Source organism: Macaca nemestrina, chromosome 3 (assembly GCF_043159975.1).
Source record: "Macaca nemestrina isolate mMacNem1 chromosome 3, mMacNem.hap1, whole genome shotgun sequence".
Lineage (NCBI taxonomy): Eukaryota > Metazoa > Chordata > Mammalia > Primates > Cercopithecidae > Macaca > Macaca nemestrina.
In genome coordinates, this window is record NC_092127.1 from 31,694,315 (window position 1) to 31,720,506 (window position 26,192).

Here is a 26,192-nt window from a genome sequence, read left to right on the forward strand (position 1 = left end):
ATACAAAAATTAATCAGGCATGGTGGCACGCGCCTCTAGTCCCAGCTACTCTGGAGGCTGAGCCAGGAGAATCGCTTGAACCCAGGAGGCAGAGGTTGTGGTGAGCCAAGATTGTGCCACTGCCCTCCAGCCTGGGCAACAGAGCAAGACGCCATCTCAAAAAAAAAAAAATAAAAAAAAAATATGAGATTACAGAGCAGGGCAAGTTTGACCAGGCAGCTGTGGACCCACAAATTTTACCAAAACCAAAGCTATTCCTCAGCTCCAGGGATACCTGCAACCTGTTTGGCCTGAAAAATGAAACTTATCTTACAAGTTGGTATTATAAATTTCTTATCAAGAACATAATTAAATAACTGATACATTATGAAACCAACCAAACAAAAAGAAACATATTGTCAGCATCATGGATTTTACCAACACACTTTTGCTGAGTATAGTTTATGTGTAAAGAACTATGAATAAGCCACGGAACACCTTGTTACTTCATTACACAGAATTCAGTTGGGGAATCCAGCTACTGATAATATATGTTAGACATTTATGATATATTACATTAAATATCTATGCATAGTATATATTAGTCACTAATAAATGTGAAATGACTTATAAGGCTATTGAATGTGATAATCAGAATTAAGTAAAGTAAACATCACCAGGGTCTCATTAGTTCTCTGAAAAGTTGTCTAGACAAAATGCATATTATAAATGGGCCATTAAAGTTACATGGAAAGTAAGAGTAGAGTTTGGAAGAAACAGAATTCATCTGCCTGATTCTCTACAACCTAAAGTTATGGGATATTACTGGAGTGAGAGCTTTAGTTATATGAATGGCACTGTAATATCAGGTGGTTTTGAAATCATCCTTCCAATATTAAGAGCCACTTGTAATACTAAAAGAGTTTGGCTTTTTGTAAGGGGAAGGACATTACTGCCCTAAAAACAACATGTATTTTATTGTGCTACGAATCGAGAGTACACAAGTAGAAAGAACATGGCACATCAAGGCTGAAGAAGGGGCTGATCCTTTATAGCTTTAGTTATATTTTTGCTACACTGTTTGGATTCTGAAATAAAGATATATGGTTAAAGAAATATGTTGCGTAGCAGCTTTTATTGACAGAATGAGAATTGATTTTGTACATACCGTGCAGTCAAATGATATACACTGGTATATACAAATGATATATAACGTTTCTTGATTTCGAGAAGCTTTTATATGGCCTGGGAACCTAAATACAAACAAAAGAAACCATAAAACTATGTGTAATGGGAAAGACAAGTGGGATTATTTGTAGCCATTCATGAGGAATACTAAAAGGGCGTTGTTGGTCATCCAGAAGCAAGAGGAAAACTCAGCAAAGCATGGAAATTAGGCCCTTTTGCCGCCAAATTATTTAAAAATACATTGACCACTTACTGTGTTCATTGCATGGGCGAAAAGAAGAAGCTTCTGCTATCATATTCTTTTTTTTTTTTTTTTTTTTTGAGATGGAGTCTTGCTTTGTCACCAGGCTGGAGTGCAGTGGTGTGATCTCGGCTCACCACAACCTCCACCTCCTGGGTTCAAGCGATTCTCCTGTCTCAGCCTCCCGAGTAGCTGGGACTACAGGTACACACCAACATGCCCAGCAAATTTTTGTATTTTTAGTAGAGACAGGGTTTCACCATGTTGTCCAGGATGATCTTGATCTCTTGACGTTGTGATCCACCCGCCTCAGCTTCCCGAAGTGCTGGGATTACAGGTATGAGCCACTGTGCCAGGTCTTGCTATGATATTCTTAATGAAATAATATTAATTTAATGTTTACATAGTACTTTAACTTTCATAAAGAACTTCAATGTTTGATCTTACTTAATTCTCACAACAGTCCTTCAAAGTAGGCATAAGTTTTTATCATTATCTATTTAAAAATGAAATAAATAAGTAATGAAAGTAAAAGTTAAATAAAGTATTTGAAATGCCTTTCTTCCTTAGATAAGTTACATATTTTTTTTGATTTCTTTTTTTTTGTTTGTTTTGGAAAGAAAATTTGACTACTTTTGTTATTTCAAGGAGGTTGTGTACATTGGAAATTATTTTTTGTTTGGTTGTTCCCCAAGGTGTATTTTTCTTCCCCAGCTAACTTTTGGCTCATCAGGACATACCAAGTTGATGCTACATGACAGAAAGGTGTTGAGGAGTAAGCCTTCATCATCTCATTAGTTTATAATCAAATGTAGTTTACTTGGGAGGAGAGTAACCACTGTCACCCTGCCTGTCAGGATAAGAGAGAATAAAAAGTTACAGCTGTATGCCTAATGTAACTCTGGCTCCACTGGGGAGAATAAAAATAAATGTTCTCATTTTAAATTGCCTCAGGAAAAAGCCCCGAACATTATTAACCTGGCATAATGTTTTCAGGCAGTCACTACTATAAAACTCAGGTCCCTGAAAAGCATGATGCAGTAGCCCATATTGGTTTCTTATGGAAGTAGTGTTAAATTATACAACTTTAAGATTGCCTTAATATATTTAATAATTAAACACTGCTATTGATTTTATAAACAGAAAGTATTGATTCATGAGAAAAAGCACATAATTTCATACGTAAAATCTAGTTAAGCAACAATGAAAAGAAATGCAATATTTTAGTCACCATTATATACCTTTTAAGTCTTGTAGGTAAAGGGAGAAATGATATATATTTGGGATTACTGTAAAAAGATACATGATACGACCGTGGGAAGAAGGGAAACAAACAGGAAAGAGTACGGTATATCAGGGTTTATCCTGGAGTGTATTGAATTCTTAATAAATACTTCAATAGCATCCTGAGATTATGGATAGGATACATGACTTTAAAGGAAAATAAATGTTTCATCTGGGACGAAGTAAAATATCAAGAAGCAGGAAGTTTTATCATGTTTCTTACCAACCCCACCCTTCTTGATGCGAATTGTTAGTGCAGATGAAACTATATACTTGAGTTCAGTCATGTTGGGTACCCTGTCTATGTTATTTTTCTTATTTTACGGATTTTTGTTTAACCTTTCAATTTATATTTTGCTTGTGAGTAGGTAAAACTCTTTTACTTTGCCAACCAGTCTTGGAGATAAGTCATAGATACGGTTTTCAATCTTTCAAGAAAATACTTCATTTGCTTGTTTGTACTTAGAATCCATTCTGTTTTCTGAATATTTGCCCTTTTGAGTTTCATCAGATTGTGTGTTGTTAGACAGCCCTTACCAGATTCATGGAGCTTTTGGTTTTTCTTAGACATTCTTTGGGTATCCTTAGGAAGTAGTTTAATGTCTTTAAATTCAAGTTGCAGATTCTGATACTTTGCTCACAGTCAGAATGGGAAAATAATAAGAAAAATAGCCACCCTGGCCTTTGTTACCATAGCGGAAAGTGAAGGCGAGAGGAAAGGTACTATAAATATACAGTTTCTCCTCCTCTCTGCCTAGATGTCATCAAATATTAAAGCTACTTGTTGCTGAATATGAACACCATATAGAAGTCACTGGTGAGATTTAATGAAATAACACTGTAAACTGAATACAGACTGAGGGCTGAATAGTTGGAAATCATATGCTACATAAAAGGAAGGAAATTTTCCCTGGTGTTTTAAACCTGCATATGACAGTGTAAATCAGTGATAAAGGCCTGGTAGCTGTCAGGAAGAAAGAGAAGCTGGTGAATGAGTTTTGATAATTATCCCAAAGGTTAGATAGACTTCAGCCTTTGATATATGTAGCACAATCTAAAAATAGCTGATTTAATTGCTCAACAGTTGTCTTCTCATTAGGCCTTAACCTTAACAATGCATCAGTGAATGACATCCAAGGCTTTAGCCCTCCAAATCTCCACACCTGAACATCCTCTTCTCATGCTCACCTTAATGCTGTTCTCGAAGGAAGGAATTTGCCAACGGGGAAGACTCTTACATATAGAATAGTGGAGTGTGGTTTCAAAACTTAGGTTAAAAGCTGTCAAATATGTGCCTTGAGTGAAGGACAGGTTTTCCATGGATCAAAGGTAATTCAGTATTGACTGTAGTCCAACTTCCCCTCAAGCAAAAAATACCAGTTGAGCTGCTTTGGTTTAAAACAGGATGTCAGGCTAATTTTATCTTTTTTTTTTTTTTATCTTCTTGTGCAACTTCTTTATCCAACTCAGCAATCTGATGCTCCTATTTCTGCATGAAACTGCATTTTAGAGCGAGGAAACCATGGTCTTATCAAAAGGGCAAAACCCTTACTCGGAAATATGGGAAAAGTCATTCTAACCTAGGTGTTCTTCAGTATCTCTTGCCTCTTCCATAGAAATAGAAATTTTTTCAAGGGATGAAGCCTTCAAAACAAAAACTGTATTTTCCATTCTCCCTTACCACTAGGTGGGGGCTGGTGATTGGGTTCTAGCCAATGGGGTATAAATGGAAGTGATTTGTGCAGTTTCTAGAAGTATCCCCTCAGAAACAGCTGGTGCACACCTTTGTCCTTTGGTCTTCGTCTTTTCCATCCCGCGGTTTGGAACATAGATGTGATGGCTGGATTATCATCTTAGAGTATGATTGTGAGGGCTGTATCCTAGAAATAACAGAAGAGAAAAGTGGAACAAGTCCCATTGTCTGAAGACTTCTCAGAGATCCTTTGTCAGCTTTGTAGGACTACAAAGGGCATTGCAGGCTGTTCTGCTTGCCCTGAAACTGTGAAATTCCAGAGGGAAACTAAACTTCTAACTTGTTTATTTTTATTTTTTATTTATTAATTTTAAACTTTTATTTTAGGTTTGGGGGTACATCTGATGCTGTGTTACATAAGTGAACTTGTGTCACAGGCATTGGTTGTACAGATTATTTCGTCACCCAGGTATTAGGCCTGGTACCCAAGAGTTATCCCCGTCCTACCCCTCATCCTCATGTAGACCCCATTGTCTGTTCTGTTTTTTTGTATTAATGAGTTTTGATCATTTAGCTCCCACTCATAAGTGAGAACATGCAGTATTTTGATTTCAGTTCTTGTGTTAGTTTGCTAAGGATAATGGCACCCAGCTCCATCCATTTTCCCACAAAAGACATGATCTTGTTCTTTCTTATAGCTGCATAATAATCCATGGTGTATACATATCACATTTTCTTTATCCAATTTGTCATTGATGGGCATTTAGGTTGACTCCATGTCTTTGCTATTGTGAATAGTGCTGCAATGAACATTCGCATGATGTGTCTTTTTGGTACAATGATTTATGTTACTCTGGGTATATATACAGCAGTGGGATTACTGGGTCGAATGGTAGCTCTCCTTTTAGTTCTTTGAGGAATTGCCATACTGCTTTCCACATTGGTTGAACTAATTTACACTCCCACCAACAGTGGGAGTTCCTTTTTCTCCACAACCTTGCCAACATGTGTTATTTTTTGACTTTTTAATAATAGCCATTTTGATTGGTGTGAGATGGTATCTCATTATGGTTTTGATTTGCATTTCTCTAGTGATCAGTGCTATTGAGCTTGTTTTTATTTGCTTGTTGGCTGCATGTATGTCTTCTTTTGAAAAATGTCTGTTCATATCCTTTGCCTTCTTTTTTAATGGGGTTTAAACTTCTAACTTATCAAAGGTATAGTATCTAAGTTTTCTAGTATTCATAGCTGAAACTAATATTAATTAATATACCTTTAAAACAGTTTCGTTTTTTATTTGTGTGCTGGAGTTGGTCAGGTGTGATTAAATGAAGCATACCAATACATACAGATAGACTTTTTAATGTTATTGTTTGAAAAGCCTACCATAAAGACATGGAGTTTCAAGGAATGTTCTTGAAATTCATGTATTTTCAAAGGCAGAATTTTTAAAATATGACACAAAGCTAACTTTGGTACAGTGATGTAATGCAATTGTAGATGCTTGAGAATCATTCCTGTAAAATTGCGAGCAATAAATATTTAAATAATACTAATTCAGTTAAACATTTTTTACTTAAGATAGGGATTTTTATTTGTAATTCTAACATTCTTTGACTTAGATAAGAACATTTATACTAGCTTTGACCAAATAAAAGTTTTATAAAGTTTGCTTGAAACACAAACTAGTATGTTGGCTTACTAATTTAGTTCTTATCAATAAGCATCACTTTCATTAGAGATAAGTTGTTTGATAATAACACACAGAGCCGTTATGTGTTAATGTGAATAATGTCATCATTTTGGTGAGGCTTCTGTCTTTGCTCTGCCAATTCTTCTTGGTAAATTGTAGACTACACTACTTGTTGAATTATTCTCTTTCTGTAGGCAGGAGCTTTATAGGCAAGAAAAAAAAGAAAAAGAAAAAATGGGATGTACATTAGCACCATTGCTGTCAAGTACCCTTGCTATAGAGAAACTTCTCAGACATTAACTTTTCTGCTGTATCTGAATTACCATGCACTGTAATTTACCTCTCTAAAAGTTCTTCTAAGTATTTTTCTCCATAACTTTAGGCATGTCCACCTCAGTCATCCATGATGATTGCAATTCTCTAGCCAGTCCTTTCCAGTCTTTCCGGGATGTCTCTGTTGCTGTCTCCTACTCCCCAGTTCTTCCATCTTCTCCTAAACTTTGGAGCATTCTCTAGAAATCAAGAAAAAGGAACAAATGTAGAAATGTTTGGAAATACTTTCAGTTTTTAATGAGCTTTTACAACTGTTATCTACAAACACCATTGAATGTCAACTAGGACAGAAATGTGATGATATCATAATGGATCATGTTCCCAATACTACTTAATGATGGTATTTATTTATCTGATAATTTTACGTAGAGTATATTTATATATTAACTTGTAGTTGATTTTTAACAATATACCCATTATATCAACCTTATTTATCAAAATTATAGATCATTGTTACAGTTTGGTGACATTGACATTTTGCAGACTTGTTTTCCACTTGGTAATAAACCACCAGAGGTTATGAGGGAGACTGATGACAAAGAAAATTCAGTTGGTATCTCAAGAGAATTCCTACTTTTGGCCACAATATCATCTCATCATTAATGAGATGCACTATTGAAACTTGCACATGCTTCACCGACTATATTTCTTTAGGCATGAATTCAGTTTTTAACAGATAGCATAATTTATGAGTCATGTTACCCTGCTATGAATTTTGACAACTGTTATGTCAGCTAAACAAACCTCCCAAAAATGTTGGACTGTATATGAATTTCAGAGCATATTTAGAGAGAGAAAGTTAAATTGTCAGTTTCCTTATCTATTTCCCTTTTGATAAAATGTTTTTTGACAAACTGTATATCACATGGGCTCCTAAGTAGGACTTCCACAATTTTCAGCAGCTCTTGTATTCTGGATCTCTTAAGGTGAGAATGGCCTGATATGAGTGGTCACGAGTCTTGAAAACAAATGGAACTAGGTTAACATTTTCTGAATATCTTACGTAAGAAATGTTAAATTCTTTGCATATTCAAGCCAGTCATCTTTTATATTAAAGCACTAAAGTATTAAATAAATTATGTTCTATATCATGCTTTTGAATTTATGACTCTATCAATCAACATGAGACCACTGAACTTGTGATAGAGTGAAACATTTTTCCAAAGCAATTTCCATACCAAATCTGCTCTTATAAAAGCAACCTTATATGGTCAAGATACATCGATATAAAAGATCAAAAAGGGAACATTCAAAAATCGAAACAAAGAAACATTCAATTGAAGGAAAATCATAGCACATAAATGCAATCCTGTTCTATGCAGAGGTTCTCAAGCCCATGCTTATGGAATCATGTGAGGCTTGACTGCCTTTGACTATGAATTGCCTAATTTAGTAAACTTTACGTTTTTAGTGTAATAAAAAGGAGCTGAAGAAACACATATATTGTAACGATTTGGTTGTTCTTGGTTAGCCCCCGACAACATCCTTTCAATGAATCTAAATCAAGTGAGGAAAGGGAAGTCTGGGTGTCTCTTAATCATAGCTAAAACTCACCATCACTTTCTAATCATTTTATAATTATATTCTTCATGAAATTTCATATGACTTTTGGTTGCATATCATTCACAATAAATTTCCATTTAGACTAAGTGTAAATTATTAGGCTCTACATATCACTCTCAAGGAGGAAGACATTAGATTTGATATTTAATGGGTTACTATGTGATTCCAATATTAAACATTAAACATTTTCTTATATGTAGATGTTGTTACTGACACATAATAGTTCTGATGTTTTAAAAATGCACTTTTGTAATGTTTTACCATATTTAATCCTCTTTAATCAACCTCTGCTCCCAAAACAAAAATAAAAATAAAAATAAAATAATGAAACTAAATTATTATAATAGAATTGAGATTTTGTTTAATGAACATCCATTCAATCACACAGTTATTGAGCACCCACAGGCACTACAGATACCACATTTTCCTTAGTAAACCTTTAAACACAGATTTTTAAAATATCTAGTATGATTTCTAACACAGGCACATGATAAATAGGAGGCTAAAATCCCGCCAAAGACAAAATCAAATCCAGTAGTTCAGTCTCCATGCATATACTTTAAGAACTAAACAACTGAGAAAATAGGTTAAGGAGAGCCCACTGAAGAGCCAGTTGTTTAAATGAAATGTTTCTGTAAATGTCTGAATTTAGTATTATTTCTAAAAATTCTGGTTTTTAATTCCACATAGCCATACTTTCTGATAATAATTTAAAAATATATACCTTTGTGGTATTGTAAAAGATATTGTGATTGGTTTTGTGATTAGCTAATCTTTACAGTATGTTATGAAAAATAAATATAAGAAGCAGAAAGATTGGGGATTTTTTTCTGAAGATGTTTCTTTGCCCTTGAAAACAAAACCAACTCCATACTTAGATTTAGAGTCTAGAAAATTAGTTTGCTTTTACTTTTAATCATGAACATATCAAGAGTCAGATGATAACTTGGCACCAGCCAAAATGACAGAGTCAGGTCATTATGCTTGTCTTCCTAACTAAGAGAAAAGTTGAACCAAAAATAATTAGACATCTCCTTTCCCACACTTGCCACATACACATCCATCCCACATACTTCTTTTCTGCTTGCCTCTTAGGAGGCTATGAGAAAAGGAAAGAGAAACTTCCAGCCTTGGAAATACCTTAGGGGAGGAGGTACCAAAGAGAAGCTGTTTCAGTTTGGACAGGGGCTGTGTGGTATTAAAAGATCTGAACCCTAGAGTCAGATTGGGGCTAGTCTTTTGGGCATGTTACACGTATTTCGTTAGGATGATACCTGGAGGCCCAACATTGCCCCCTCTCTTCACTTCAGAAAAACACAGATGAGGTCTTCTGTGGGAGTACAATTGTTCAGGAAGAACCTAAACACTGTTTGACTTAGTGGCATTTATCTCAAGGGGATGGATGCTTAGACATATGGAAATTTTGTGCCCTGGCTGACTCAGTGTTTTTTTCCATTTTTACCTTTTTCTCTTTGTTCATAGATTTCATTTTAGGGGCCACTTCATTTTTCAGACCTATATGTTAAATAGTGCTTAATTCTAATGAACCATGCAAATGACTAATGTTATATCAGGACTCAATATACATCATAAGCCACATAAAAATCTATCCAAATAATTATATCAAAACCTTTTCATGGTTATTTTTATATAAGTAAAATAGGGAACATTTTCATAAAATGTTCTAGTCAATCTTTCCTTTCAGGTAAAGTGAATTTGGAAAAACAAAAGCAAAAAGAGGAGAGGTTTTGAAACAGCTTAGATTATTTTTTCTATCTCTCCACCATTTTCTTATTAACAGTGGCATCCCCATCCACTTTTAATCTTTGCAAATGTAACCATAGTTTTCACAGCTCATGATACACCTTTATAGTAGTACATGGTTGAATATACATTTCTAGTCCATTAAAATGCTACTAACAATCTCTTTTAATCATCTAAATTTGTTTATATATAAAATAGAATCCTCTTATTTTCCAAGCATATATTATGTATTAAACTTTCCTGATGTCCTAAAATACAATTTACTATAAAAGACACAGGCTAGAGTCAGAGAAAGGGAAAGGGACATATCTTCTAGTGATTATTTTTATGCTTTGGAAAAATTAAACAAGTTGCCTACCATATATAAGATTATATTTACATTACTCTTACACAAGTCTCTATATAAAGAATTAAAAATATCGGTTTTACAGTAGTTGACTACTGGTTATTTAAGTAGCTAATTTGAAGGTAAATACTCATGGTTAGACTAAAAAGAAAACTGTACATGAAATATTATACAACATTATTATTTTGTTCATATTGACATAAATGTATTTTTCTAAATGTAGGAACAAATATATTTCTAAATGTAGGATCATCAGGAGTCAACAAAGTCTTTTCATTAACCTCTGTATAGTAAATATTTTAGACCTCATGGGCTATACAGTTTCTGCCACAGCTACTTAACTTTGTCCTTGCAGCTCAAAACTTGCCATGGACATTATGCAAATAAATTAGTGTGGTTGTGTTTCAGTAAGACTTTATTTTTGAACACTGAATCTTGAATTTTATATAATTTCCACATGTCACGAAATATTATTCTTTTGATTTTTGCCCCAACCATTTACAAATTCAAGATCCATTTTTAGCTCATGAGCCATGCAGAGACAGAAAGTGGGAAGATTTGGCCCATGTACCATTTGCTGACTCCTGAAGTAATTTATATGCCAACTTTTATCATTTATTCTGACAATGACATGCTCTTTAAAATCTGCTGTGATTTTAGTTTTAACATTTTCCGAAGTTACATGATTGATTTCATATCATATTCAAAAGCAGGCCTAAATCATATACTACCAAAACCATATCATGTGAAAATTTTTAAAAGTATCTCACCAGATTTCTCAATATAAAGGGATTTTTTGTATCACCTTTTTGTCTTTTTCCAAAGCATCATTTTTGGAATTAGGTGGGGCCCTGACTTACTGCTTTCTCCGCAGTGATAAGACATTAAAAGGTCAGTGTCATTCTAAAATTTAAAGAAAAGGAAGTTGGTTTGTCCTGGTATCAAAACTACCATGAAGCTCCATAGTGACTGTAGTAGTTTACGTTCCTACCAGCAGTGTAGAAGTGTTGCCTTTTCACTGCTTCCATAACAACATCTATTATTTTTTGATTTTTTGATTATGGCCATTCTTGCAGGAGTAAGGTGGTATCGCATTGTGGTTTTGATTTGCATTTCCCTTATCATTAGTGATGCTGAGCATTTTTTCATGTTTGTTGGCCATTTGTATATCTTCTTTTGAAAATTGTCTAGTCATGTCTTCTGCCCACTTTTTGATGGAATTATTTGTTTTTTTTTCTTGCTATTTTGTTTGAGTTCATTGCAGATTCTGGAAATTCGTCCTTTGTCAGATGTATAGATTTTCTTTGTCCTTTGTCAGATGTATAGAAGATTTTCTCCCAGCTGTGGGTTGTCTGTTTACCCTGTTGACTGTTCCTTTTGCCATGCAAAAGCTCTTTAGTTTAAGTCCCAGCTATTTATCTTTGTTTTTATTGCATTTGCTTTTGGGTTCTTGGTCATAAAATCCTTGCTGAAGCCAATGTTTAGAAGCATTTTTCCGATGTAATCTTCTAGAATTTTTAGAGTTTCAGGTCTTAGATTTAAGTCCTGTATCCATCCTGAGTTGATTGTTGCATAAGGTAAGAGATGAGGATACAGTTTCATTCTTCTACATGTGGCTTGCCAATTATCCCAGCACCATCTTTTGAATAGGGTGTCCTTTCTCCAGTTATATTTTTGTTTTCTTTGTTGAAGATCAGTTGGCTGTAAGTATTTAGGGTATTTAGGTTTATTTCTGCGTCTCTATTCTGTTCCACTGGTTTATGTGCCCATTTTTATACCAGTATCATGCTGTTTTGGTGACTGTGACCTTATAAGGATAGTTTGAAACCAGGTAATGCGATGCCTCCACATTTGTTCTTTTTGCTTGGTCTTGCTTTGGCTATACAGTCTCTTTTTTGGTTTCATATGAATTTTAGGATTGTTTTTCTAGTTCTGTGAAGAATGATCGTGGTATTTTGACGGGAATTGCATTGAATTTGTAGATTGCTTTTGGCAATATGGTGATTTTCACAGTATTGATTCTACCCATCCAGAAGCATGGGGTATGTTTCCATTTGTTTGTGTCGTCTTTGATTTCTTTCAGCAGTGTTTTGTAGTTTTACTTGTAGAGATCTTTTACCTCCTTGGTTAAGTATATTCCTAAATTATTTTATTTTATTTTATTTTATTTTGTTTGCAGCTATTGTAAAAGGAGTTGAGTTCTTGATTTGATTCTCAGCTTGGTCACTGTTGGTGTATACGAGAGCTATTGATTTGTGTACATTCATTTTGTATGCTGAAACTTTGCTGAAATATTTTATCAGTTCTAGGAGCTTTTTAGAGGAGTCTTTAAGGTTTTCTATGTATGGAATCATATCATCACAACCACTATGGAAAATAGTGTGGAGATTCCTTAAAGAACTAAAAGTAGGACTACCATTTGATTCAGTAATCTAACTACTGAGTATCTACCCAGAGGAAAAGAAGTAATTATACAAAAAAGATACATGCTCACACATTTATAGTAGGTTAATTTGCAGTTGTAAAATTCGCAGTTGTAAAAATATGAAACCAACCAAAATGCTCATTAATCAAAGAGGGGATAAAGAAACTGTGATATATATACATATATCTATCTGTCTATCTATCTATCTATACACACACACACACACACATGTATGTGTGTATATAGATAGATAGATAGACAGATAGATAGATGGAATGCTACTCAGCCATAAAAAGGAATAAATTAGTGGCATTGTCAGCAACCTGGATGGGATTTGAGACTATTATTCTAAGTGAAGTAACTGAGGAATGGAAAACAAAACATCATATGTTCTCACTTATAAGTGGGAGATAAGCTATGAGGAAGCAAAGACAGAAAAATGACACAATGGACTTTGGGGACTCATAGGGAAAGGATGGGAATGGGGTGAGGGATAAAAGACTACAAAATGGGTTCAGTGTATGCTGCTCAGGAGATGGGTGCAGCAAATCTCACAAATCACCACTGAAGAACTTACTCATGTAACGAGATACCACCTGTTCCCCAAAGCCTATGGAAATAATAATAATAAAAAAACCCAACATAAATTATAATAAAAGTATTTGGAAATTATTTTTCTGTATTTTATAACTTTTTCTTATAAGAGATGATCCCAATAATTTCTAGTGATGACAATTATTTCTCAACATGTGGTGAAAAGCAAAGAGAAAATAAATCCATAATGTAAAAATGAAAATTAAGACTTTCAAGTGTTCACTGCTCAAAATAGTTTACTAGTCATGTTGAGAAATTTAATCTTCCAAGTAGAAGTTTCTGTGGGTGGAATACTAACCTAGCTTTTTTTTCTTTTTCCACTCATAATAGTTAGTGTGGAAGGAGAATCTTCCAAGCAAGATGAATATAATTCAGATCAAATCTAATCTTGGAAAGTTACAAACCTTGGACCTCTAATAGTTTCTACATATTTTTAGCTGCAGAAAAACCTTAAGCGTTTGTTAACGCACAATGTCATAAGTTGTGAACAATTTACTTTACACACTACTTTATATATTTTGGTATAACTCTAGAAATTAGAATCTAATCATTCTTAGTGCTAAATGACTCAAATAAACAAAATATTTGTATGAATACCTGGAAGTAGAAAGTAATATTCTTGTCAATTAAGTGAACCAGTCATCGATCCAGGTTATCCCATGTTACTGAATGCTCTTTAGTCACAGATACATGCTCGCAGAGATGAGAGCCCATGTATATCAAACATGAATAAAACTACATTGGTTCAGCTTGGTCATTTGTTATGGGCTAAACTGTATTCTCCTTCACCCTCAAAATGTATATGTTGAACAGAACTCCCTATGTGACGGTATTTGGAGATGGGGACTTTGGAAGATAATTAGACTTAGATGAGGTCATGAGCATGGTATCCTATGACAGGATTGGTGCCATTGTAAGAAAAAATGCCAGGGTACTTGCTCTCTTTCTCCCTCTGCCACGTGAAGAAACAGAAAGAAGGCAGCTGACTACAAGCTGGGAAGAGAGCCCTCACCAGAACCCAATCATGCTGGCATGCTCATCTTGGACTTTCCAGTCTCCAGAATTATTAGAAATAAATTTCCATTGTTTACCTCCCAGTCTGTAGTATTTTGTTATGGCAAAACCTGAGCAGACTAATACATCACCTCTTTCAAATTTTACAGTGAGAAGCAATTTTAATTATACATTTCAACATGATTCAAGAAATGAAATTGCAGGACTCTGGGAGTTTTTATTTGCTCACATTTCCGTATCCGTCTGTAGGTTAGTCTAACAGGAATGACTAACTCCAAACAAGTCCTGCTGCCTAGTTCAGTTCGTTCATCTGGATACAGGGTATATGTGATGGAACGAAACACTATTATTTCAAAACTTCTTTCACTGCAATTTTATGTACATAGAAATAAAATGATTTGTTTTTATTTTGTTTTCAAATGATACTGATACCTGCTTTAATTGTTTACCTTCAATATGATCTCAACAGCGAGAAAGTGAAATAAATAATGTTTATATCACTAAAAATGGAATGCATTTCTATACATTACAGGAAATGATTGTACTTTTTGGAGGGAACTTAGATAAAACTTAAAAGTTACCACTTTTGTCCAAAAAATAAGCTGGCAATTTAGCTAAGTACCTGAGTTTTCAAAAATATACAGTTTCTGTTCCTATTAAAATGGTATTTTAAATGCAAGAGATCCGTTAGGTTCATCAGAAACTTATTAGGTATCTACTACTTGTAGTACAGTGGATAAATACAATTATTACCTGTTTTTTGCTGCTTGAATTCCCTATGAGACTTGATCTTTTTTGGAAATATTGACAGGTTATATACAGGGTTTTCATTTGTGTTTTAGTGTAAGTTTGAAAGAAAACAGAAGTGATCAAAACTGGTATTGTTTCTCTGAAAGTGAAAATATTGGCCGGGCACGGTGGCTCAAGCCTGTAATCCCAGCACTTTGGGAGGCCGAGACGGGCGGATCACGAGGTCAGGAGATCGAGACCATCCTGGCTAACACGGTGAAACCCCGTCTCTACTAAAAAAAATACAAAAAACTAGCCGGGCGAGGTGGCGGGCGCCTGTAGTCCCAGCTACTCGGGAGGCTGAGGCAGGAGAATGGCCTGAACCCAGGAGGCGGAGCTTGCAGTGAGCTGAGATCCAGCCACTGCACTCCAGCCTGGGCGACAGAGCGAGACTCCGTCTCAAAAAAAAAAAAAAAACAAAACAAAACAAAAAAAAACCGAAAATATTGCAAAGTTATTTTTGTGAATTATTTTAGATAATCTAAACAAAGATAATAGATTATTTCAAATATTGTTACTAATATTTAATGGTATAAAATAAAGGTCCTATATGGTTAAATAAAAAATGGTGAAAAAGAACAGGTAGCACTCAACAATATTATTTAAGTTTTCTAGACAAATATATATTACTATTCTATTTAGTAATCACACCAAGAAGTGATATTAAAATGGATAATCTAGGAAATCCTGAAGTCTTAGACAAAAGTTGTGTGAGGGTTACATTTTTCCCATGGAAATTATATTATTCATGGTGTTTGGTTTTTGCAACTTCCCCCAAATCCTATATAATTTATCATTTCTATGTTTTTTATACTCCAGACCAGTACTATCCAAAATAACTTTCTGTAATGATGGAAATGTCTTCATATCAACAATGTCCATTGTGGTAATCACTAGACACATGTGGCCACTGAGCACTTAAAATATGGCTGCTATGATTGAAGAATTGAATATCTGATTTACTTAGTTAAAATTTAAATACAAAAATTGTAGTAACATGATGTATTTTTCCGTTTAACTAATCTTTATTGTTCTAGTGGGACTATATTTGACTTTTACCTCTGCATCATTCTCCCGGAGTGTGCGTGCATTGGATCTATGTATTGTTCCTATAATTGCATGCAAACACATCTCCAATCTAGTTATATTCAATGGATTGAATCAATTTGAATGATTATTTTCAATGATTGATATAACATTGTAACATATTTGTTTGGATATTTTATGCAGACAGCATGAGTTGTAATATCTGTGTAAGTTAGGATTGGTAATTAACTTGAAATACATATTAACATTTTAATCATAATATAAAATATCTTGCTAGTTGAAAAGAGTAAGTATGGATACAATTTCAAATTAAAAATGAAGGTATACTATTGATACAGAATCCAGGAGAGAGACTAGTACAACTGCTATGGAACTGTATAAATAAAGAGAAACTGGAAAAAACTATGTTGCAGATTGCAGAGTAACATTTGCAATTTGTTGTGATGAAGCAAAATTAAAAAGATGTTTGTTGTGCAAAAAATAATTTAACAGAATATATCGTGATTTTGGTGTATTAGTCCATTCTCACACTGCTATAAAGAACTACCTGGGACTGGGTAATTTATGAAGAAAAGAGGTTTAATTGACTCACAGTTTCTCAGGCTGCACAGGAGGCATGGCTAAGGAGGCCTCAGAAAACTTACAATCATGGCAGAAGGTGGAGGGGAAGTAAGCCAAAAATTGAAGATCTTTAGGCCACTGTCTTTAGAATACAGAAATTTCCACCAGTATCAAATATAATTTCTTTGAACATTTAGAAAATTATAAGGTTTTAGAAAAACTTTTAGATGATTTATGTGATATGAAACACTGCCCAGTTAATACTTTGGATACATTTTGTCTCAGAAGATTTTCAAATTGACAAAGAAATGTTACCAATTTGTGGCCTAAAATATTAAACTTTTGGCGTGGATATTCAACATTTTATATATCTATCAAAGAAAAGTTTTCAGCTAACATGAAAAATTAGTTTCAATCATAGCAAGCAACGCTCTAGTTTTGTTTGGTTTAAAAAAATCAAATTTTAAAGTAAAATATTGGTATTTCCCTTATTGCTTTGCTCAGTTGCAAGATACATGTTAAAACTATTTGTAAAAAAATTGTGCATTGTTTCCTGAAAGAGATTTTATAAAATCTATTTCTACCAACATATCTAATACAAAATAGATGATCAATACATATTTCAAAGAAATAGATAAATTATTAAATGAATAAGTAAATGTATGAATGAGCAGTCAGACAAAAGCATTAGTTTGTAGCTGCAGGCTAAATAAAGCAATAAATCTTTTGGTTTTTGTGCTTATAGATTAAGAATTTTTTCTCCTTCAACTCCCTCCTCTTCCTTCTATTGATTTAAGTTCCCAGGGACAAATGTACTAACTAGGTTGACCATATGTTCCAGTTTGCTCAGCCATTCTTACTGTATCCCTCTTCTTTTTTTTCTGTTGTCACCATTCACCCTACTGGTGAGAAAAGGTTTCCCCATCCTAGGGTTATGGGGATGTGTGTCAAATCCACGATCCTAACACTGGTTAGATGAGATTGATAGCAATGTTTTAGTTATATATACTCATAGTCTTGGGGAGGAGGACTTTGCATGCTATGCAGAACTACATGGGCCTGCACTTGGGAACAGAGTGAACAGTCAAGAGATATGGAAGGCAAGTTTTGTAGTATATAGAGGGTGGTTGCTGTCTGGTTCCCAAGGAAGGATGTTATTGGATTGTTTGAATAATTCTGCAAACTGGCAGGGAACTGAAGCCTGACACTCAGGCATAAGCCGAAAGTGCTCCTGATCCCCCTAATAAAAATTGTTCTGCTAGGGTACTTGATTCAAGAAAGCAAGGTAGTAGGGAAACTTGCAGTTATGCCACTTGCCCTTCAATTTCACCAGATTTTAAAGTAGCATATAGAATTTATCAAGCCTTAATTTTAGACCTTACAAAACAGTCCCTCTATCAAAAATGTCCCCTTGTGGATTAAAAGCTATACGGTTTTCATAGTTATGGATGGATTTCATAAGCTTCATTGATTTCTTTGGCCCAAGGGACAAAATGAAATCACCAGGTCTAACCTTCTCTGATTTCTAAAGCAAGCACATAAGCCATACAGGTCTTGGAATAGTAAATCTTTTACAACTAATAAAAGTAGATAAGGGATTAAAAGTTTCCACCCCTATTTTTGCCTATTGATGTTCATCCTTTCACTTCCTAACACATTCAATTTTCTTTCTTTTTAGACATTAAGCAAAAGGCACAGATGTATTAAGTTGATAATGATATCCTTCATAGACATAAACACATGTAATAAGACTCATTTGTATTTCAAAGCACATTGTGATTTAAAGAATCAGTTGGGCAGTCTGTTCCGAGACTTTAAAATGGTGTCATGGATTATCGTCTTTTTAATTTTTTTAGACGAGTCTCGCTCTGCCGCCCAGGCTGGAGTGCAGCGGTGCAATCTCGGCTCACTGCAAGCTCCGTCTCCTGGGTTCAAGGAATTCTCTGCCTCAGCCTCTCAAGTGGCTGGGCCACCACGCCCAGCTAATTTTTTTGTATTTTTAGTAGAGACGGGGTTTCAGCATCTTGGCCACACTGGTCTTGAACTCCTGATCTCGTGATCCACCGCCTCGGCCTCCCAAAGTCCTGGGATTACAGGCGTGAACAACCGTGCCTGGCCGGATTATCTTCTTAAAAGATGAGGGATATGGGAAGAAGATGTGTTTTTGGAGCCGGGTGTGTGTAAGGAAATGCAGACTGATATTCACCCTTTTCTTCCCTTTGTCAGTAGGGATACACACCAGACTATCAATTAGAAAAATACGACAAGTTTAAACCAGTCTAAAGTAAAAATGTGGCATAAATTTAAAAAAAAAAAAAAAAAGACTTCAGGAAGGTCTTAGCAGTAGGTGTCAAGAAGTAAAAAGTCACAAGCTATAGTATGTGAAAGAGAATGAGAGTTTCCCTATGGGAGTCACTAAAATATAAAGAACATTTTAAGCTAATTGTACATTAACTGGCAACTCATCAACCTGAAAGGTGCTTATATTCTGTGACTACCATCATCACAAGGATTCTTCTTTAAGAAACTTAATTGTTTCCACATTAGTAAATAACTAATAGTATTTGTAGTCTTAGAATATTTGAATTTGAAGCTGAGGTTACTATACTGAACTAGAAGTTACAATATCTTTTTTTTTTTTGAGACAAAATCTTGCTCTGTCTCCCAGTCTGGAGTGCAGTGGCGTGATCTCTGCTTACTGCAACCTCTGCCTCCAGGGTTCAAGTGATTCTCCAGCCTTAGCCTCCCTAGTATCTGGGACTACAGTTGTGCACCACCACGTCCAGGTAATTTTTGTATTTTTGGTAGAGACTAAAAATGCATGTTGTGGCCAGGCTGGTCTTGAACTCCTGATCTCAGGTGATCTCCCCGCCTTGGCCTCCCAAAAGTGCTGGGATTACAGGTGTGAGGCACCACATTTAGGTAGTATCTAATTTCTATAATATATCCAGATTCTAGTATACTGGGAAAAGAAAGCTAAATATTTGCATTAGCATTTTAACCATAAAGAGCAATTCTTGAATCTTGTCAAGAGAATTTCAGAAACATCAGACCAATGTTAATTTAGTACAACAAGCTGGAAGGAGAGTCAACAGATAACTTATTTATAAATTGGTGTAACTAGAGGATGTTTTCTAGACTTAAGTGAATACCCATATATTAAAGACTTTGACTTCAAATATATTTTAATATAATTATTGATTTATTTTTCTTTTAGTCCTCCTCACCTCATAGAGTAACTTTTTTCTTATATTTTGAACTCAGCTCATAACTTTCTTTGGAAGGTATATTCCTCAGTTAAGAAAGATGTGTCATATGACTGGCTACATAATTTTATTAATGTTGGTGTAACGTTAATAAACTATAGAAATATTTGGAACACAATGTTATGTTGACAATGTACCCTCGTGCCTGTTTGAATTGCCATTTATATCATTACATTTATTTGGAAATTAATTAGTTTATTACACTATTTAAAATATCTTAATATTTTTAGGAGAGAGTTTTATTAGCATGGTTAAGTATCTGTAGCATCCAGTGTAACCAAATTAGAGAAAGAAAAGGTGACAGACGATGAGCAAACAGCTGGGAAGGAAACTAGAGGACCCAGTTTTAGTTGGGAAGAAAATACGTTTCAGTAAAATTCAGTACAAGGGAGGCATTTACAATAATTCATTCTGACCCCAGTGGTTTATCTTCAGGGAGAGAGTAGAGGTATGTGAGATGAAGTGATAAGAAAAGAGTTGAGTCAGGATTTTCTCCCCAATATATTTAAAAACTGGAAATTCCCACCACATCCAATTGTGTGTCATCAAGAACAGAAATTAAAGAAGGCTTGATTTATTATCTAGACTCCGAATACACAGTACCTTCCAGATGACAAAGAACTATTAATCAGGTTTAGAAGATTAAATCAACATTTTTGGTAATAGAACACAGTGTGAAATTTTTGTGTTATCAGATTTGTGCAATCACGTTAAGGGCTTTGAGATGCTATATAAAATCATATTTTTTTCTGAATTGTCAAATATAAACTAACTAAAAAACTCTTAAGATGATTTTCTAAATTCTTTATACTCTACAAGTGACAATCAGCTGATATTTCTGAGAATGGCAAAATAAATCAACTTGATCCAGGTAACATGAATGAAATTAAATTCATTTGGTATTCTTGGATCATTTAGAAATGACTTACTCTTCTTTTATATTTTTAAAATAGAAATAAATTTATATATAACATGGAAGAGAAACGAGAATTTAAAAAATCTCATATTCAAGTCTATACATGTTTATAATAATAATATATAGCATAATACAATTTGCATCATCTAGCAGTTTATTCTAGATGCATTTTTTTCTTATTGATTGACTGCTAAGGTATCCCCCAACACACTCAGCAAATCTATCATAGGGAAAAGGAGGCATTTTTAGATATCTCCTTAACCAATTCATTTGTACTTATAAACAAAACAAAAAACAAACATGACCACCTTAAATTAGTTCATCATCAAATTGCATTCCCTTTCCTTGAAAAAAAATATGATATATACATTTTTCTTTTTTGGTCTTGGTCAATGCCTATCTGAAGGAGTGCAGGGAGTTTCTTATTGGACCCATTACCTCAATCACCACCTCAATAAAGCAAATCCTCATCAACATTAAGATCTTGAGCTGAGTGCCAGAAAAAGTGTCTTATTATCTCACAGACTTTCTTGAAAATTGTCATTTTTATTGCCTTCCATCCTTTTTAAAATAATTTTTCTCAGAACCAGAGTATTTTGTTTTTCAGGTATTTAAATAGAAATTTGAAGACCACTTTAAAACTCATAAGAAACAAATAAAATCTATCAACTATTAGTTATTTAGTTTGGATTTCTTCCATGTAATAAATAAATACAAGCTAAAACTTTAAAAAATATAAGCAAAAACTTTACTATGCTTGGTGTTACCCCACCCTAAGTCTATAAAACTTGGGCTAGTCCCACACAGAGAAACATAATTTTCTTTCCTTTTGAAGGCCTCTTTAAAGAGACGATAATGCTCCTTTCTTGACTAATGCCTAGACCTGAGCTCAGTGCTTGAGGAGACAATCATCTCCTATGTTCTCACTCAGCCTGGACAGTCACCTCAGCCTGTCTTCTTTTCCATTGTTTGCCTTGATTCATCTTACCCCCATGTATAAACCTGTCTCTTGAATCCACTGCTGTACAACTGTACATACTCTAATTATTCTAACTCTGGGTTTTCTCCATTAGGCCTTCTGCATATCCAGAGCTAAGTAAATTTGTTTTCTAATCATAGAAAATCAAATCATCCTGCTTCATGTAGATGTGACCTATGAATATAAATACCTGAAATTTTACCTCTGACAGACTTGTATTGGATATCCAGGTGTTTATTTAGTTCTCATTTCATATTAGAACCTCTAGTGCCATTACATGAAAGAACACTTTCAAATTGTAAATTTTAAATGCAGCCACAGGAGTTAGAAGAATGAAAATGTCATTACCTTAGAAGTAGTGAGCACAAAGTACAATAGTCAAGTTAATTAAAACCCAGTCAAAATAAAGAAACAATGGAAGGACACCTTGGAAACTAAGAACAGTGTTTACCTAATGAGGTGTGGGGATGGGAACTCCTCAGGAATGGAAAGGATGGTGGAAGAAACTTTACCATAGGCCTGATTATATCTTCTGCACTTGGATCTATAGGAATGTATTGTCTATTCAAATAATTAAATATAAGTAAAGCAATGCATGGACTGTTTAACAAGACCCAATCTTCTGTTTTCTTACATTGTTCTATTTGCAATTACAATGTTGTGAAACAATGGCATGGCAGTTTCCGTGCTGCACCATGGTGGAAATGAGACTACTCTAAGTCACAGACTTAGCCGTGTTAAAAAGGTGGTGACTTTCCTACAACTGGGAGGAGATGCTGGCTGGTAAGATGTAGCAACCTGGAGTCAGGGCAGTGACAGTAGAAAGTGAAGAAAATGGGGAAATATCTCTGTTTAATGACTGTGAATTCTAGAGAGACATGAGGAAACCAATAAAGTTTTGTCTCTTGCTATACACAGAAGATTCTAGGAGTTATGTCATAAATGTTGAACCCACTCTCTCAACTGACCTCCACAAGGCACTGTGAACACTCCTACTCTTTCTTGAATGCTTTTAAACAAGTTTGTGTTAATGGGCCAAATCTGGTCTGCCATCTATTTTTATAAATAAGCTTGTATTGTAACTCAGTCAAGTTCACTTGTTTACATATTGTCTAGGACCACTTTTGCACTAAAGTGGAAGAATTGAGTAATTGCAATAGAGACTGTATGGCTTACAAAACCTAAAATATTACTATCTGTCTTTTAACAGAAATAAAAATTTGCCCATCTCTGCTCTGAAAGAATGTATGTTTTTCTACATAGTGTGACATCACTGGGCAGTTAATGTCATTAACTTACTGGACACAGGCATTTTTCAGTAGGTTTCCACTCCTCATAGTCTGGAGATGTTGTCCCACACACAAGAAGAAAGAAAGAAAGGAAAGAAGAGAGGGAGGGAGAAAAGTAGAGATGAAGGAAGAGAACAGAGGAGTGATACGTTGATCTAAATTATCATAGAAACAGTCTCTGAGATGGAGATTTGCTTGCAGAAAATGTTTTGAGGAATGCCCTCAACACTAGAGAGAGAGAGACTGAGAGAGAGAGAGAAATAGGGAGAGAAAAAGAGAGAGAGAGAGAGAGAGAGAGAGAGAGGTGGGATTAGGGAGAGACAGAGGTTGAACTACAATGCATGCCTGCATTCCTGCCACCATGGCTTCTCCATGGTACTCCCATTGTGCCAGCATTGGAGTTTCTATGGCACAGGCAGAGTGATGTGAACCAGCCCTGGTCACTTTATTTACTGGGTTGTTTAATGCCTCTTCAATGGTAGATGCATTTTTGGTGGATGATATGAGACCTTCACATTTCATGTCCACTTGCTTAAGGCAAATACTGGCAAATGCCAGTCCAGGATTTATTTGTTCCTTCTGTTAGTTAACACCTATTACGTGAATCGATATGGTAATAGTAGTAACTAATATTGTTGCCAAAGATTCTACATTATTTTCTTTGGTAGATGCGTTTTTGGTGGATGATATGAGATCTTTACGCTTCGTATCCACTTGCTTAAGGCCATCCTCATACATCATTCATCCTTGCCTCGATATTCAACTTATTCTATCAGGTCCCTATCCAGTAGCCAAGTCATTAAGCACTACCTTTGAGCCATATGTTTATCCTGAAGGCTATTTTTCTTTCTACAAAGTGGATGACTAGGTTACATGATCAAGGCTATGTACATTGAGAAGTTTTATTTTTGCTGTTGTCATTTACCTGGGGAGGGCGCCATAGCAGAGTGAAGCCACAGTCAATTTTTGATTGGTACTCACATGTCAAGCCATGATATTGTTAATATAGTGGACCAATGTAATATTCTGAAGAATGTACAAATATGCTAATGAATGTGTTTCCATATATATATATATATATATTTATTGATACAATGTTTTCTGAAATATTTGTAAAATATGTAAGAAATTATAAAAAATGACTTTTGCTTGAAAATTTTTTTGTAGTTTAGCTGCAATTTACAAAAATAAAAATTTGTATAGAGTCTGCTACAGGTTGATTGTTTATTCCCTCGGAAACTCATGTTGAAACTTAATCCCCAATGTGACAGTATTTGGAGAGGTGGGGCCTTTAAGAGGTGGACATGGGTCATGAGGGCTCTGCCTTCATAAATGAATTAATCTATTCATGGGTTACTGGATTAATGGGTTAATGAATTAATAAGTTTTCATGGGACTGGGACTGGTGGCTTTATAAGAAGAGGAAGAGAGATCTGAGCTAGCACTCTCGGCCTCCCCACCGTGGGATGCCTGTGTTGACCCTGGACTCTGCAGAGTCTCCACCAGGAAAAAGGCCCTCACCAGATGCAGCCCCTCGACCTGGAACTTCTCAGCCTTTAAGCCATAAGAAATACATTTATTTTCGTTACAAATTACCCAATTTCATGTATTCTGTTATAAGCAACAGAAAATGGACTAAGAGGAGTCTACTGACTCCAGTAGGAACTGCAGTTAGCAGTACCATCCTTAGACCCTGCCACAGAGATCCCTTCCATGAGCCCCACATTTTAGAGGTTCATTGACCACAGCCTACTTCACTGGGAATCGGTATGTCAAAAGGGATGTGTCCGCACAGATATCACCATTCCCCATTTCCTCAGACCATGCTCCTGGTTCTGGAACCTTGGAATTTCCTACTCAAAGAGGCTTGAGCACATTTCCTGAGTCTTTGTAGGATCTTCCCTTGGATCTATCTTCCTGGACCTCACTTTCTTTCTCTCTTGAGAGAATTAATGATTAGATGCTTTCTTTAGAGTCAAGTTGTTTAAAACCAACAGATTAAAAAAAAAAAAAAACTTAAAGAGGTATTTTATTGGATCTCCAGTTGGAGGGAAAGGAAATCTGTTTGTAGAAAACTGTAGAGGAAAATCTTATTCCAGTTTTTCAATTTCAGAAGTTTCCCTTCTCCTTGCTTAGGGGCAGAATAACGGCTTAATCACACTTTTTGGGTTCCAGATGCCCCTGTACACTCCTCAATGTTTTCCCAGGAAAGTAAACATCTATTCTGACCTTGTCCTTATGAACTAATGGTAGAAAAATGTTAGCGCTAATGTCTGTTGATTGACACAGATAATTTACATATATTTTATATGTGATATGCATTATATGTAATTTATATAAAAATTATTTTCATTGTCATTGCTGAGAAATTTAAATATCAAGTTTTATAATTATATGGGAAAATTTAAACACTGACAGCCCCAATTTCTGTAGCTCTGAATAGTTCTTCTCACAGAAGCCCACGTGAGAGCATTAATAAATACACTTCAATGTTTATGATGATCATGCTGATTGAGGAAGATATGCTTCAGTATTTTTTGCAACACTCTCTAGAAGGTGTAATTATAGAAAACAAAAAGCTCTATTTGAAAGAATGTGATGTATTCCTTGTAACTTGCAACAAAACTATGTAATTATTCTCACAGTTATTTAAATTTAAGGATTTCTTCCCTTGAAGCCTGAAAACCCATCTGTGCCCGAGTCTCATTTTCCTGATGTTAAATGCCATAGCACTCAATATTGGCATCTTTAAAACTGCAGAAGCTGTACTCAAATTATACACATTTGCATTAGCTGTATACCTAAAACCACTGTTTATATTTCTTGAGTTCTCCTACACTGTTTCCTCCCAAACCTCACAGTTACCAGCAAACTCCCCTTGTCTATTTTGTGCGACCACCTATACCCTAATTTGTCTCACTTTCTGAGGTCTTACTCCTCAGATGACCTGGAAGCTAATTGGTGTGAATAGTAAGCAGAAGATAAACAACATCAAGATGTGCTATGATAGGCATATTTTATTCATTTTCTTCATGTCAGAACATTTTTATCTTTGAGCCAAAGAACCAAACCAATCCAAACAACTCAAAAACAAACAAACAAATCCTAGCCTCACTTTAAGACACTTCATGAGAGATGTTTTTTAAACATAAACCAAGCTCCAAACTCCTCCTTCAGTATATGCTCTGAAGATAATTTATCAGTAATTTAGAGCTAAGCCTATTGGTG

At 34.9% G+C, this 26,192-nt stretch overlaps 2 long non-coding RNA genes across 2 annotated transcripts in view; one reads left to right on the forward strand and one right to left on the reverse strand.

The window, feature by feature from the left end:
- LOC105488627 (uncharacterized) overlaps positions 1 to 26,192 on the forward strand; it is a 195,858-nt gene that overhangs the window by 65,364 nt on the left and 104,302 nt on the right. The window lies entirely within an intron of this gene.
- Positions 6,145 to 26,192, reverse strand: part of LOC139362298 (uncharacterized) — a 50,796-nt gene continuing 30,748 nt past the window's right edge. Inside the window, exons 2-3 of the long non-coding RNA XR_011620873.1 lie at positions 6,419 to 6,590; positions 6,145 to 6,279 (exon numbers count right to left, since the gene is read on the reverse strand). This is a non-coding gene — a long non-coding RNA (uncharacterized lncRNA). The remainder of the gene's footprint in view (positions 6,280 to 6,418; positions 6,591 to 26,192) is intronic.